This window comes from Saccostrea echinata, unplaced genomic scaffold, assembly GCF_033153115.1.
Source record: "Saccostrea echinata isolate AGI-Se365-2 ecotype Australia unplaced genomic scaffold, CSIRO_AGI_Sech_v1 ptg000017l, whole genome shotgun sequence".
Lineage (NCBI taxonomy): Eukaryota > Metazoa > Mollusca > Bivalvia > Ostreida > Ostreidae > Saccostrea > Saccostrea echinata.
This window is the reverse complement of record NW_026889766.1, coordinates 5,697,837-5,713,854: the sequence shown is the minus strand read 5'-3', so window position 1 is coordinate 5,713,854 and position 16,018 is coordinate 5,697,837.

Below are 16,018 nucleotides of genomic sequence, written 5' to 3'. Positions count from 1 at the left end.
GTGTGTGTGTGGGGGGGGGGGGGGGTGCAGATGGGCATTTGTCAAGCTCTAACACTACCAGTTGAGGATCTATAATGTAATATTTGTTATAATGCCTACACCACAGGAAATGTATAAATGTATAAACAAAAATTGTAAGAAATGGAAAAATCTTGGAAATCCTTGTATCAAGGTTGACTTTATTTTCTTGCACTCTAAACTGTTCGTGATAATTGAACAATATTTGACGGGCGTATCATGCTGGGGCACTTTATTATACAAAGGTAGTAACATCCCTACTACTTTGAAAAGTGCCAGGAGCTGGTTGTGCGCTGTTGCTTTTTTCCGTATTTTACCATTATTTCAATGCATATTATGTCAATGTAGGAAGTTTATCAAAAATTTTACATAATTCTCAGGCATGGGGAAGTTGCTCCCAGCACTTTTCAGGTTAAGGAATTTGTCTTAAAGAAAACAAAATTAATTTCATAGTGAAAAGATATCCGTATATCGTTGTACTTTATGATCTTTGTAGCCATACATATTTTTTGTAATTTTAAACATGTCACTTGACAAACAGCTGATGTAAGTAAAGTTGCTTTGGCCGAACTCGGCAAAGACCTCATATATATGAGGGTTGTCCCAGAAAACACAAACTTTTTGTATATTTCAGAAACTATTTGACCAGAACTAATAATTTTTTGCAAGTTGTTGGAAAATGATATTTTCAGTATTATGACAAAATATTTTAGGCTTGTGATGTCATTAATATGTAAAAACGGCATTTAAAGGGTGTTAAATATCGGTGGTCTGCACACTGCAGTTTATTGACTTTTAAAAGTAGCATTGTCAATTAATTTTTCTTTATTACCAGGCTATACGGAAATATAATGTCACAAACTTTACCTCCATAAATACTCTTTGATCTAGCTGATATACTTGTGTATGAAAATTCATTAATTTGATATCATTAATGACAAATATATGACGTTATATGCCAGAACACTTTTAATTAGATATTGTTAAAAATGGTGACGTTTAGTGATAATTTGGAGCACAAATTATTAAGCAGCACTGTCTTTAAAACGGGATAGGACTCTTGCCCATAAGATTGAAAGAGATATTAGTGCTGGAAGAGACATTTTGTAGACCAAAAAAAATGAAAGTCCTGAGCTTGACGTCATAAGCCTAAGCCAAGGCCATCGTTAAACAATGTGAACTGTTAGGTTTATTATCGGAATTGAGAAATTGTCTATTGAAAGAATTAATTCCACAATCTTTTAGCAACACACGCCGTATTTGAGATGCATTACTTGGTAAATAAAATAAAATTAAATACTGTGCCGAATTTATGCTTAAATAAACTAATTTTATCAGAAGCACATTTCCAGAAAAAATTCACAAAAATGTTGATCATGATCTATGCCTATTTTTAACTTTACAGTATTAGTGAAACAAAAGATATTGAAAATGTTCACGTATTTCTGGGACAACCCTCCTACATATGCAAATAGTAGAATTCCCATTAATCAAAACTCATGCTGTAAAAAAAAAATCAACACTATATTTATTTTCTCAGAATATTTTTAGGCGTATTATTTCCTGTGGGCATCCTTAACCTTGCTGCATTATATTTTTTATTTGGATTTTTATATCTTTACAACAAATTGCAGAGTGTCATGTCTCACTAGGATGACAATTTTTTAGAGTAAAGAATAACATAATTTTCTTGCACTCTAAAATGTGTACGATAATTGAACAATATCATACAGTGGCAGGGATTTTTATTACTCTTGCAAATTGTATGAAACAAAAATTATTTTTTGGAAAAATACATTGTGATTCATATATTGTGACTACTATATTGTGATTGTTGCATAAAACCTGTATTGTTCCTGCAGTCCTAATATTTCATCATATATGTTATTATGTTTATATGTAACTTTAAACTTTTTATTTATGGTTTTCATTATCATTTTACAAGCATTGATGCATCTGACAGCTTCCAAAGGCTTGGAAAGTAGGTTAATGATGCAGCTATAGACAACCCCATCTTATGCATGTTATGAGAAGTTAAAAGTGTTTAACAACTACTCAAGGCTTTTTCTTTGCAAGAAGGGATATTGATAGAGGGAAGATCAGATATGACTATGGTGATCCCATGCCCAATGGACAATCTTCCTTGGAGTTTATCACTCATCAGGTAAATATTTAGAATAATGGATTTTCAAATTTGATACGCTGCATCCTCTTTGTAGTGCATTTTTTTTTTCAATGTTCTTGAGAGGTCAAGAGATGAAAAATGTTTTACCCAACAGTGTTCCAAGTCACACTTACTTTCAGGTCACTAAATGAGGACCTTAAAAAAAATTTTGGCCACCATTTCAGAATATTTCACTTGCCATAATGAAAATATTTTGTGAATAACACTAGTAAAACAAGGAACTAACACCCTGTATGTTTTATGTCTTTACTAAATCAAAGATGTAAGGTATTACTGTGACTATAAACAATTTGCTAGGTTTAAGGAAATATTTTTATTAATACAACCACCCTTATGGTTGTACAGTACACAGAGGAACACAAGAAGACTGATCCTAGAATTAAAATTTATTCAAAAGAAAATACCAAGTTTGACACTTATTGAGACAGGACTTTGCCAGCTGTTTGTCATGTTTACTTATTATTACATAGTACGTACCTAACCCATTAAACAGTCATTATTAATGCTGCCAAAACACTTAATAGTTGTAATATGCAAGCAATTGACCAAGTGTTTCAATAACAAGGTCAGGTTCTAAAAAGTTTATGACGTTTGGATGCCATTCTGTCAGGGACGTATAGTATAGGTCCGTGGTTCCATCAAACTGTATAAGTAGTCACTATTAAAGCATGCTGTCATAACATTACGACTTGATGATTAATGATTTTTTTTGCGGACAAACAGACAGATGGATGCACAGGGCAAAAACTATATACCCCCGAATCTACGATTACAAGGGCACTAAAATTGATGTTCAGCAGATGCAAGTTTCTGAAGTTTACATCACGTACATTGAAATATATTAATTTGTGAACTTTTTTTCCAAGAATAGGAAAATAGCAATTGGTGAAAATGATGAATTAATTAAATTGATGGGGAAAAAACAACATCTTTTTGTGATCCATATTTTAGATAAGACCAAAAAAATAGTCTTGTTTCCTGCTACCAGCCTGAAAAAAAAAATAGGGTAGGTAGGTAGGAAAATTATTTTATTGTATATTTTCATTTTATTTTTTTTTTTTTCGACAACATTTTTTTGGATATGAACTAATAAAAGATAAAATTAAACATGTCACAGGTCAATATTGTCTTTTAAAATCAAATTTCATGTCTTTTGACTAAACTCAAGTGGTATTCTATGAAAGTCCACATTTAAAACAAGAATTTCATGAAATGCTTGTTTTGTGTTAACACAGAAAACGATTATGGTGACAGAACGATGAAATTCCGGAAATTCGAGATTTTTTTCTTCCAAAATTTAAAAAAAAAACAAGACTATTATTTTTTTTTTGGCCTAAATAAAGTAAATTATTGAAAATAATACCTCTAAGACAAGGTTAGAGTGATTGTTATTATTGGATTACAAGATCACCTTGATATGAAATATATGGAGATAACGAACAGTATTCAAGCTCAAAAGTCCATTATACAATACAAAATAGGAGCAGAGCAAACACGGACCTCCAAACATCAGAGGTGGGATCAGGTGCCATGGAGGAGTGAGCATCCCCTGCCGACCGGTCACACCCGCCGTGTGCTCCTTGTCATGATTGGGAAATAACGGAAAAATCCGTTGACAATTCAGTGTGTAAATAATGGTCTAACAATTAGTATGAAAAACGTCAGTCAGCATTTGACTCAATGATAAATTGTATTTGCTGACAAGGTCATTGTATCGACCATTATGTCCATAGAACTTACGAAATGATGACTTTAAATGAGACAGCTGATATTTGATTATATGTACAGTATCACCTCTTTGCCTCATGCTATAATAAATATATTTACCTAGGTTACACATATCCTTAAAGTTCTTAGTATTGAACAATTGCAGTAATTTATACGTATGGATGTTTTTTTTAAAAAGAAATAATTTGCATTGATAATCTCGATAAACAGGACATACTAGTAGAAAGTGATATTCATCCTCGACACAAGTATGACACAAAAAAACATTTCCAGTGGGATCTGTTTGCTTTATTATATCCAGTTTCAATAGCTAAAAGGTGTGATTTTTGAAACTTAGTCAGAATTGAATTTCTTAAATAATACGGTAGGTAAAACCCATCAAGTAGATATTTATAGAAAGAACATTTCTGCGAACTTTGAAGTTTAGTATATTTCTTGTTTAGCCTGATCCAAGATCCTTTGATAAATTGTCATAAATGGTCCTTACAATTAGGGTCTACCTAATAGGACTTCTCAGTTGATTGTACAATTTACACCTGGGTGACCATTGCCCTTGCTGTTTAGTGTTATATAAAAAAACAATTAGTTTATTTGATACTTTTTATTAATTTATTTTATGTTAAAAACATTTATTTAATAGCATGTTAAATTTCTATTCAAAATGCATCGAAATAGCTTACATTAAAGGTATCTGAATGTAGTTGCAGGCATAAATATAATCACAATTAATTTTGTTTTGCACATATATTATAGGAAGCATTTTGGAGGCAAACCCTGTTGCAGCATTTCTACATGTTCCACAGATTGTACAGACTAGTCAGGACCTTGTAAATTCGCATGTTCAACAGCTAAGGCAATTTAGTACAGGTATGTGTAACTCTTCTGAAATATAGGAGGAAATTTCAATACAAGACTTGTAGCATAACTTATATTACATTGTCAGTTCTTCTTTGCATGTTCCTTAGAGTGGATTATTGAGGCAGACCCTGATGGAAAACTTGCACATGTTCCACAAACCAGTGAAGACCATTTTGCAGAATATAAACTTTTTCCGCAGATAAGCCAAGACCCTAATGGTGTTCATGTGTGTGTGGTTAATTATTTGCTCTGAAGCTGATATGTGGACTGAATATAAAACTGTTTTTTTTCTACAGTTAAGTCCATCTTAATCTGAAAATACTACCGGTACATTTTGAATTATGCTTTATTATGCAGAAAAAAAAATAATTAGTTTCAAATATGAAAAGTCTGTTGATACACTGCTTTGCAATTCAAAAAGTGATAATGTGATAAGTTTTGATGTGAATATGTGACATGTGCCATTATCAATTTTCATAAATAAAATCAAATACAAAGGCCATTCCAATTTAATGTTTTGCTTGTCGGACCCGCACGCTCTTATTTGAACAAAGCTATACAAATAATATTAATTTAAATCTCCTGCACCTGGGAAATTCTGTGCCAGTTTCTGTTTTATTTCCGCTCTATTTTTGATAATTTAAATCTGTTTACTCTACAAATCAGAAAAAAGTAGAAAAAATATAATTGTCACTCAATTTTTTTCATGTTATGCCTAAAAATTTTGCGTACAAAAAAGTAATAATATTATTATTTAATCTCTTGCCCGCTCTTACTTTTTTCACCAGATGTGCGACAAACAAGAAATTAAATTCGCGTGGTGAAATTATGTTTTATTAAAACTCATTTAAGGAATAATAAGTGGCTTGCGTGATAATTTGCATAAATGCCGAAGGCGTTTATGCATAAAATTATCACGCAAGCCAATCGATTGATCATCGTCATGAATCCAAAAAATCTGATAGTTATTCCTTATATTTACATGCTCCTGATTCTGCAAATTTCCATGCTAATAGCCCCGTTTCTGTCTCTATTTGTCCCGCCCCGCACGTGATTTTTTTTTAACCGCGCCTATAGATGAACTAGTAGATTTATGTAGAAATAAAGTATTTTTACAATTTGTAATTTTATCTCGGACAAAGACATTGGAAATGTAAATATTTATGCAATAAATGATAAATAAAGACTAAACAGTCATGTTCACAAGCCAGAGGTGATAAAATATATATCTATTCTATAGGAAAAAAAGAATTATAAAGTGACATCAATTTTTCAAGTAATGTCTGTCTAGAACCTGTACATCAGATTTCGTATTTTGTGTGATTTTTTGAAGGATTTTTACACTAACAAAGTTAATAAAATCAAATCTTAGTTCTAAAATTTAATAATTTATTTTTAGATTGTCAAAATGCTTGTTAATTATAGTATCAAAGCTTGAATTGTATATCAAAATTCTCCAGGAGGTAAATATATCTATATATTGGTATATTGGTTGTCCCATAGTTTGTGTATAGTTTGTGGGTCATTGTCATATCGGTTCAACTTCTTGGATTGTGGGTCACGGTTATTTATTGTTCTAACATTTTACAATTTTTTTTCTGTAGTTTGTTTATGTATTTTTGTATCATTTGTGTATATGCATACATGTATATGTGGTTTGTGGATTACTGTCATATTTACATGCATGTGTCTGTTCATGGTGGATTGTGGGTCACTGTCATATATTGTTTGTTCTTACATTTTTCCTGTAGTTTGTTCATGACTTTTTGTGTCTTTGAGTTAAGACATTTGTGTATAGGCATACATATATATATAAAAATGTTCAGTTTGTGGATCACTGTCATATATATACATGTATGAGTCTGTTCATGGATTGTGGGTCACTGTCATAGATTGTTTGTTCTATCATGGATTGTAGGTCATTGTCATAGGTTGTTTGTTCTAATACTTTGCCTGTAGTTTGTTCATGACCTTTTTGTGTCTTTGGGTTAAGACAGTTGTGTACATGCATACATATATATGAAAATGTTCATGGTTTGTTGATCACTGTCATATATAAGTGTTTGTGTCTGTTCATGGGTTGTGGGTCACTGTCCTAGATTGTTTGTTCTAACATTTTTCCTGTAGTTTGTTCATGTCTTTTTGTGTCCTTGAGTTAAGACATTTGTGTATATGCATACATATATATAAAAATGTTCATGGTTTGTTGATCACTGTCATATATACGTGTATGTGTCTGTTCATGGGTTATGGGTCACTGTCATAGATTGTTTGTTGTAATATTTTACCTGTAGTTTGTTCATGACTTTTTGTGTCATTGAGTTAAGACAGTTGTGTACATGCATACATATATATGAAAATGTTCATGGTTAGTGAATCACTGTCATATATATATAAGTGTTTGCGTCTGTTCATGGATTGTGGGTCACTGTCATATATTGTTTGTTCTATCATTTTTCCTGTAGTTTGTTCATGACTTTTTGTGTCCCTGAGTAAAGACATTTGTGTATATGCATACATATATGAAAATGTTCATAGTTTGTGGATCACTGTTATATATATACATGTATGTGTCTGTTCATGGATTGTGGGTCACTGTCATATATTGTTTGTTCTATCATTTTTCCTGTAGTTTGTTCATGACTTTTTGTGTCCTCGAGTAAAGACATTTGTGTATATGCATACATATATGAAAAGTTCATAGTTTGTGGATGACTGTCATATATATACATGTATGAGTCTGTTCATGGATTGTGGGTCACTGACATAGATTGTTTGTTCTATCATGGATTGTAGGTCATTGTCGTAGGTTGTTTGTTCTCATATTTTGCCTGTAGTTGTTTCATGACTTTTTTTGTGTCTTTGAGTTAAGACAGTTGTGTACATGAATACATATATATGAAAATGTTCATGGTTTGTTGATCACTGTCATATATAAGTGTTTGTGTCTGTTCATGGGTTGTGGGTCACTGTCATATATTGTTTGTTCTATCATTTTTCCTGTAGTTTGTTCATGACTTTTTGTGCCTTTGAGTAAAGACATTTGTGTATATGTATACATTTATATGAAAATGTTCATGCTTTGTTGAACACTGTCATATATACATGTATGTGTCTGTTCATGGATTGTGGGTCACTGTCATAGAATGTTTGTTCAAAACATTGTAGAAGTTTGGTTATGGCAGTTCAATTATGCATGTGTTTATGGTTTCTTGATCACTGAGTAATCATTACTTTCATGTATTAGAATGTGTCTGATTATGGTTTTTGGATCAGTATCAGTGTAAATATATGATATAGATATTTGTCTGTTCGTGTTTGTGGGTCACTGTTGTAAAGTACTTGATTGTGAATACTATTATGTGTGTTTTCCTCACTTTGAGAAATAAATACATAATCTTTAACTGATAAAAGTGTTACCTTATCAGTGTTATCTTACCCCTGCAAATGAAGAGCCTGGGCCTAAAATAATTTTTTTCAGCTGCCTAGTGACCCACTGAAAATGCACCTGACCCGAACTTTTTCCAACTATTTTGTATTATTTTTTTTAAGCTTCAAACTTTCAGGATAGTGAAACTGCATGTTTCATTTTCGATTTTTGGTATTATCAATCAGCGACTTATAACAAGAGGAGCTTATGTTAAGTAAGCCTATTTTTGTTAGTTAAAACATATTTGAAAACTACATTTTTTTAGAAAAAATAAAAAAAATACCGCCCATTCTAAAAATTTAGGTTGACAACTGCAAATCAAGATTTTTTTAAGATTTGGCCCTGGTATATAGGAATTGCCTTGTCTGTCTGTTTATGTTATGAGGAGGGATTGCCATGTCATGGCCATAACTTTGAAAAAAGCATTTATATGGCTTCTGCTTATATCTTACACAGAGATGGACATGACCGTGGGTTTGTCATGACCTTGACCTGGTATTACTTGAACACAGTCTCCAGAGAAAATATTTTGTATTATGACTTTTATCAGGTATTATTTAGACAAGGTCACAAGGAGAAAAATGTTGGAATTCTGGTGTGAGCCATAGCTGTATCAGAGAGAAGAATCTAACTAGACACAGAGTTTACTTAAAACCTAATGCTGTGTCAATCAGATCATTTTCATTTGATAAGGGTCGGGGTGGGATGTGATAAACTGTGTGTGGGCCATTTTTGTGTTACAGAAATTTAAGAATCTTATGGACACCATAGTTGCTTGTGATTTGAGGATTAGTCCTGCACCTGACACGAGTCAACTAGACGTGCAGAACGTCAGTTTGGGGAATTGTATGGGGGTCATCAATTTTTTTCAAATTGTATTTTTTTTACCATAATATTCTGAATTCTATTGTCTCTATATTTCTTTAGAGATTTTTTTTGAAAGGAGAAAAATCATGAAATTCAATTGATTTCTTTGACTACTTTAGTTAATTTTCTACTTAGTTAATTAAAGTAGTCAAAGAAATCAATTGAATTTCATGATTTTTTCCCCTTTCAAAAGAAAAAATCTTCAAAAAAATATAGAGACAATAGAATTCAGAATACGGTAGATGTAGGGGTCGAAATGTGACAGAGTATCGCATTTGTCTTAAGGAAAAGGGAGCAATTATGATTTTTCCATACCGTGAAAATTTCTCTCTCTCTCTCTCGTATTCATCTATCTAACTATTGAGAACATGTACGAAACAATGGTTGACTCATTCATTTAATAGCAAGAAAAACAAACCTTAGTCCTCAGGGCTCTAATTGGCGACTAATTTAGTCGCCGTGGGGCTTAAAATATTTGATTGACGCCTAAAATTTTCTACAAGTCGCGAAATTGGCGACCATTATAAACTGACTTGGCGATTCTCAAATTTCGGAACTATCAACATTTTCAACCTTTCTTTCTGAAGAGGAGAAAAGATAATTCAAATTTAGCAATGGGCATGCCTTGCGTTTTCTTTGTCAACTTGTTTGTTGTTCTCTTAGTCACGCACTTGTGAACGAAATTTCGCATCGCATCAGTGCACATACTGCTCATGTCATGAAAAAAAATAATCCTTAGATTTGTCTTAAGACGTGTCTAAGGATATTTTTTAGGACATACATGTATCTTAGGAATATCTTAAGATACGTCTTAGTGTGTAAACCAAAAACGTCATAGGAATATCTTATGGTCAGACGACGCGTTTCTCAAAAATATATAATTTTTCCCAAGAATTTGCCATTGAAGTATTGCTACTTAAACAAGTTTCCTCACCAAAAATTGAGGTACCCTATCAGGCATTTGGGCAAGATACCAGAGGGTGATATTTCCTATATAATCCATATAGGTAATCTTTTGAATTGCCAATGTTACAATTACTGGTGTACTTATTTTTAAACATATTGAAAACAATTAAGAAATCACAAGACAATGACAATTATGAATAATTTTTGATATAATACCAAGGTATACAATACAAAACATATAATTGAGTAACGTGTCGTCTGGCCTTAAGTAAAGATGTCTGTAGTTCAATTCTAAGCATTTATCTTTTTTCCTTTTTTTTTTTTTTTTTTTTTTTTTTTTTTTGAAAACAAGTGTTTCATTAAAATTCCTATTTCCAGATTCCATCATAAGCATGTGCAGATGATCAGGAGGGGGAGGGGTGCTCATGGAGTCACCCCGAGTTTTGAATCAGATTTTTTTGATGAACGTGTCCCCTCCCCCATTGGAAAAAATGCTTGGATTCACGATTGATACCCGAGGTTTTACAATGTAAAAGGTCAGGGGGCATATTAAAAGTAGCACATGACTGCATCCTCCTACCGCCGCCCCCTTCCGAATAAAAAAAGAACAATTAATTAATTACTGAAAGTTTTGTATATATTTTAAAAGGGTTTAATTGAACCTACTTCAGAATGTTTTTACGAAAGCCGGATAGACTCATTTTTGATAAGAAAGAAAAATTACTCGTTATAACGAGATAGTTATCTCGTTATAACGAGTTACTAATAGTTATCTCGTTATAACGAGTTGGTATCTCGTTATAATGAGATAATTATCTCGTTATAACGAGTAAGTTATCTCGTTATAACGAGATAGTTTTCTCATTATTTCGAGATTTAATAGCAATATAGTAAAAATGGCTGTAGTTTTTAATGCCATTGAATTATTAGCTAGTAATTATCAATCAAATTTAACTTGAACAATTGATAAATGGTTGAAAATTTAATTTGCTCTGGGGTTTACTTATGATTATATCTTGAACTATCTCGTTGTCAATAATCATATTTTGATACGTATAGCAAATCTAAGGCGAACACATTTACACATTAATTCGTGAACGTCTACTCAAATTGTTGCATTAGGATGCGATATTTTTCTTAAAATAATATTACCGAATATACTTGCTTCAAACTTTGTCAATTTATTCATGACAGCTATTTCGGATGAATGACACTATTTCGACATGTTTTGGACGACTTATAAACTTTCATATATCAATTTCTATACCGCTAAAATTAGATATGAGAGACAATACAAGTGCAACATATCGCAGGTGTTCATGCAACATATAATAATATATACGATTACAGTGTGATACATATGTTATTTTTTAAATTCAGAATTGTTTTGAAGAAGGGGTATTGTGAGACATCAGCAGTTAGATCATTGGCGTTTTAATAGGGGGCTAATGTCCCAACCACCACTTTTGAAAAGGGGGCGGACAAGAGTATCTTTGTGCCCCTTCCTCCAGATTTTTTTTTTACCTGAGTAAATATCTCCCGAAAATAATGGCAAATACTCGTAGTTGAAATATCAAATTTCTTTTTGCTTGTCAAATATTTTGCTTGGTTTACCCCCTCCCCCCCCCCCCCCTCCTCTCCCAATTGAACTTTGTGACCAAGCTTATGCAGATTGTCCACGATGATGAGGAATGATGAAGCAAAAATGATATAACATCCTTTCTACGTAATACGACGTTAGATCTGATCTGCTGATATTGACATTTTATCTAATATTCTGTCATGATTCACTGTTTAAATTTTTTTGCGGGAGGGGGGGGGGGGTCAAACTGTAGAGATTCACGTAAACCTATATGAGATTCACGTCTGTTTGGCGGATTTTACAGATTTTACTAAGCCAGTTCCGATTATTACTTAGGATTGATCAACGGATAGGCCTAATACTACATGTATATTATTAATACAACATTGAGACACTGCCGTTAATTATTTTCCTCATCACAATATTTATTATGTATACTTTGCAAGCATATAATTTTTATTTCAAAAAGAGATTGGTGATTTTTTTTTTTTTTTTTTTTGGGGGGGGGGGGGGGAGGGGGGTTAATAAATAGAGGATATTCAATGTTTTGTAGTTGATATGAAATTTATTTCACGAGTGGGACAGAATTTTTTTTTTTATTTTCATGAGTGCAAAGCAAGAGTGAAAATATCAAGAATTCTTTCTCACGATACAATACATATTTCTAGGCATAATTTATGCTTGAAATACACCTTAAATAAAGCGTATCGTATTGTAAACTTTAGATATTAAACTTTCATTCTATACCCAAAAAGGATCACAAACATGTCAACTGTTTTTACTATCAAAGTGAGGCATGTGAATTCCTACATGCAATACATTCAGCCTGCTGACCTTCACCTTTTTATTTTGCCTTCCGTAGAATAAAGAGCCCCCAAAGTTTTTTATTCTACCACATTGATAATAAGGCAAAAATTACATATTGTACATGAGATTTCATGCCAAATTGGTAAATATTAATAATTTTAATAAACAAAAGAAATATATAAATTATTAAGTGATAAGTACAGTATTAGTTCTTGAAATTAAATTCATCATATTTATTATTGAGGGGAAGGAGGAATTGATGATAAAAACAACGTGATTTATTTTTTTGTCAGACATTGAATTTTGATCTGTATTCCTTGTTAACAGGCAAGGAATTATCAAAATATGGACGTTAAAGCCTTACAAATGGTATATCGACATTTTTAATCCGGAATATATTAAATAATGGGATTATTTCTTTGCATTTTTATAGCGACAAATGTTTCGCAAAAATTATAATTTCAACAAAGTCAACAAAGCTTGAACAGGGCAGTTAAAGCAGCCTGAGTATATCTTTTTGTTTTTGATCTCCTTGACAAAATTTTCACGTTATTCACATTCCATTTGAAGATGACACTAATTCTGCAATTTTAAGGTATAAAACAAAAACATGAGGCGGTCATATGTTTCCGTATATTTCTCTTCGGTCTTTTCAATAAACAATAATAATCAAAGGCATAACACAAAAAAACTAGTATGTTGTTGTTCCATAAAAACACACACACTTCAAACAAATTTGATCGACTCGCTTCTGTATATTTCCTATAATAATGGTCTATTCTTTACTTAGATATTTAAACACTTTAAATCAATTTTTATCTCGTTATAACGAGATAACTAACTCGTTATAACGAGATATTAACTCATTATAACGAGATATTAACTCATTATAACGAGATAACTAACTCGTTATAAAGTGATAATTGTCTAGTTATAACGAGATAACTAACTCGTTATAACGAGATAACTTACATGTACTCGTTATAACCAGATAATTATATCGTTATAACAAGATAACTAATTCGATATAACAAGACAACTAACTCGTTATAACGAGATAACTAACTCTTTATAACGAAATAACCAACTGGCTATAACAAGATAACTAACTGGTTATAACGAGATAACTTACACTTTATAACGAGATAACTAACCCGTTATAACGAGATACCAACTCGTTATAACGGGATAATAACTGGTTATGACGAGAAAACTAACTCGTTATAACGAGATAATTATCTTGTTACAACGAGATAACTAACTCGTTATAACGAGATACTAACTAGTTTTAACGAGATACTAGCTCGTTATTACGAGATAATTATCTCGTTGTAACGAGCTAATTTTTTTTGTCTTATCAAAAATGAGCCTATCCGGCTTTCGTACGTTGTAACCATTAGATGCATGAATTTTTTAATACTTCAATTAATGAAAATGAAATTTTACCAAATATATTGGATTTAATTAGACAATGTTAATTTCATAATTGTAAGTTGTTTTCCTGGCAACATCGCTTTTTAAAATTACCATAGACATGTCTTTTTAATCTCGTGGTCGTTAATTTAAGGATAGCTTTATAAGCATGCCTGCAGGGGTAAAACAGCAGTACCGGGTAATTGTTGGCTTTTGATATGAAGTGTTCATTTCTAAAAGTTTTAAAGTTTAAGTAACAAAAATTAAAAGGTACTATACTATTGTACTATACATGTATCTTTCATCTTTGATACAAAAGTTTTATCCCCATTAAAGGAAAACATGTTCTGTGACTATTAGAGCAAGAGTTTGTGCATTCTTAGGTTCGTTTTATCACGTATTATAAATACGTTTTCACAGTTGTCATTATTTAAAAAATCAAGATAATTTTCTTAGCTGGTGTCAAAAAGAGAAACCTATTAAATAGAGAATGTATAGTTTCCATAATTGTAATCCTCTTTGATTTAGCTCTGGGTAAATAATGTGCAAAAAGCCAAACATCCAAAATAAAGTCTCAAACCTTTTTTTTTCAGATGTTATAAGAAAGGTTAACGTTAACATTTGGACCCTACCGAAATAAAACTTCATGAAACAAATGGGCGATTGCTAAGGAAATTAGATCTCATTAAGATCTTTTCAAATTTCTTTATTGTTCTTCTCATAAAAATGTAGGAAAGATTAAATTTATGAAAAATAACAGACATGACAAAATCAGTATGCCCCTGACCTTCGAACTCAGGGTCCAGGCAATATTTATCACCAGGGTGGGACCAGTGCAAAAAATAATAATTATTGATTTTAAAAAAGTCTTGGTCCAGCATCTTAAAGAATGAATAAAGTAAATGATCCATCCTCATTTTGTTTAGAAAAGTCAATTTAATATTTCTGCATATATAACATGATCTGAATTATCATCAGGGGTGGGGTATAGATGACTAACAATTGTAGCTACATACTCCATTCAGTTGAAGTAAAATTGGCATTTTCCTTTTCAGAACCAAATTGTTTATGTTTTGGAAATTTAAATGTGATTTTGGGATAATATGCAACTTGGAAATGTATAAAAGACGAGTTAAATCATGTATATAAAAATATCTGAGCCATATTGCATTTGAGCGATAGAGGAAGATGAGGGATACCTCTAATAGCTTTGGTACACACCTTGCAAATCTGATTATCCCCTCGCAACGGAGTTGGAGGGATATAGTAACGCAATCGATCGTGTGTGGGTTATGTCCTGTGCGAAACGAAAGTGACATAATTTGCATCGGGATCGATTTCGAATGCTCCCTTGCATTTATAGAAAAGCTCTTTGCGAGGGATGCTCCTCTTTGCGGTGTCCTTGTTAAATTTAATTTTAAATATGTATTTACAGGCCTGAATAATCAAACTAAATTTCTTAATGCTACTGATTTAGAAAAATAGAGCTTCTGATATTTAATGAGAACTTGAATTTTCATAGAAAGCATGGATCCAACAATCATCATCTTAGGGTCAATCAATCCATATGGTTGTATTCTCGTAATTGACCATAACTTTTTCTCTTATTTTTCATTGAAACATGGTAAATATGGTGTTGTTTTACTTGTTATAGCATGTAATTTCTTAATCTAAAATAATATATTGTAAAAAGACCTGAATTTCCATCGACAGCATCTATAATCATGTAAAGTTCAGTCAATTGCTATTCGTGTGTTCTCTTAACTAACCATATAAGGTAAATTTGGTATTATTTTTCTTGTAAAAACCCACCATACTTTCTAAATCTAAAACGATATCTTAATTTCCAGACAATTTAGAAATGTTAAAGGAGACAGATGACAGATTAGCACTTATTGTCAGGTCTAAATAGTTGAAGTTGGAAGGAACCTGTGATTCTATAGGGTTTCTTTTAGGCTTATATATTACTACACATATATGACTATGAAATGTTCTCCCACTTTTTATGCTGCGTTTGACCAGGCGTCAATAATTTCAGTTAAGGAAAGTGGTCTGTTACCAGCTTATCTTTTGAGATTTACAAACCAATCTTAAGATATACGATGCATATATTTTAAAAGACGTTTTACAGATCAGGCCAACTTTTTGGTCTGTTTTCAGTTTATAAAAAGGGGTACACAAACCAAACTTCCTCCTGAGGTGTATCTACATATCTATGATCATT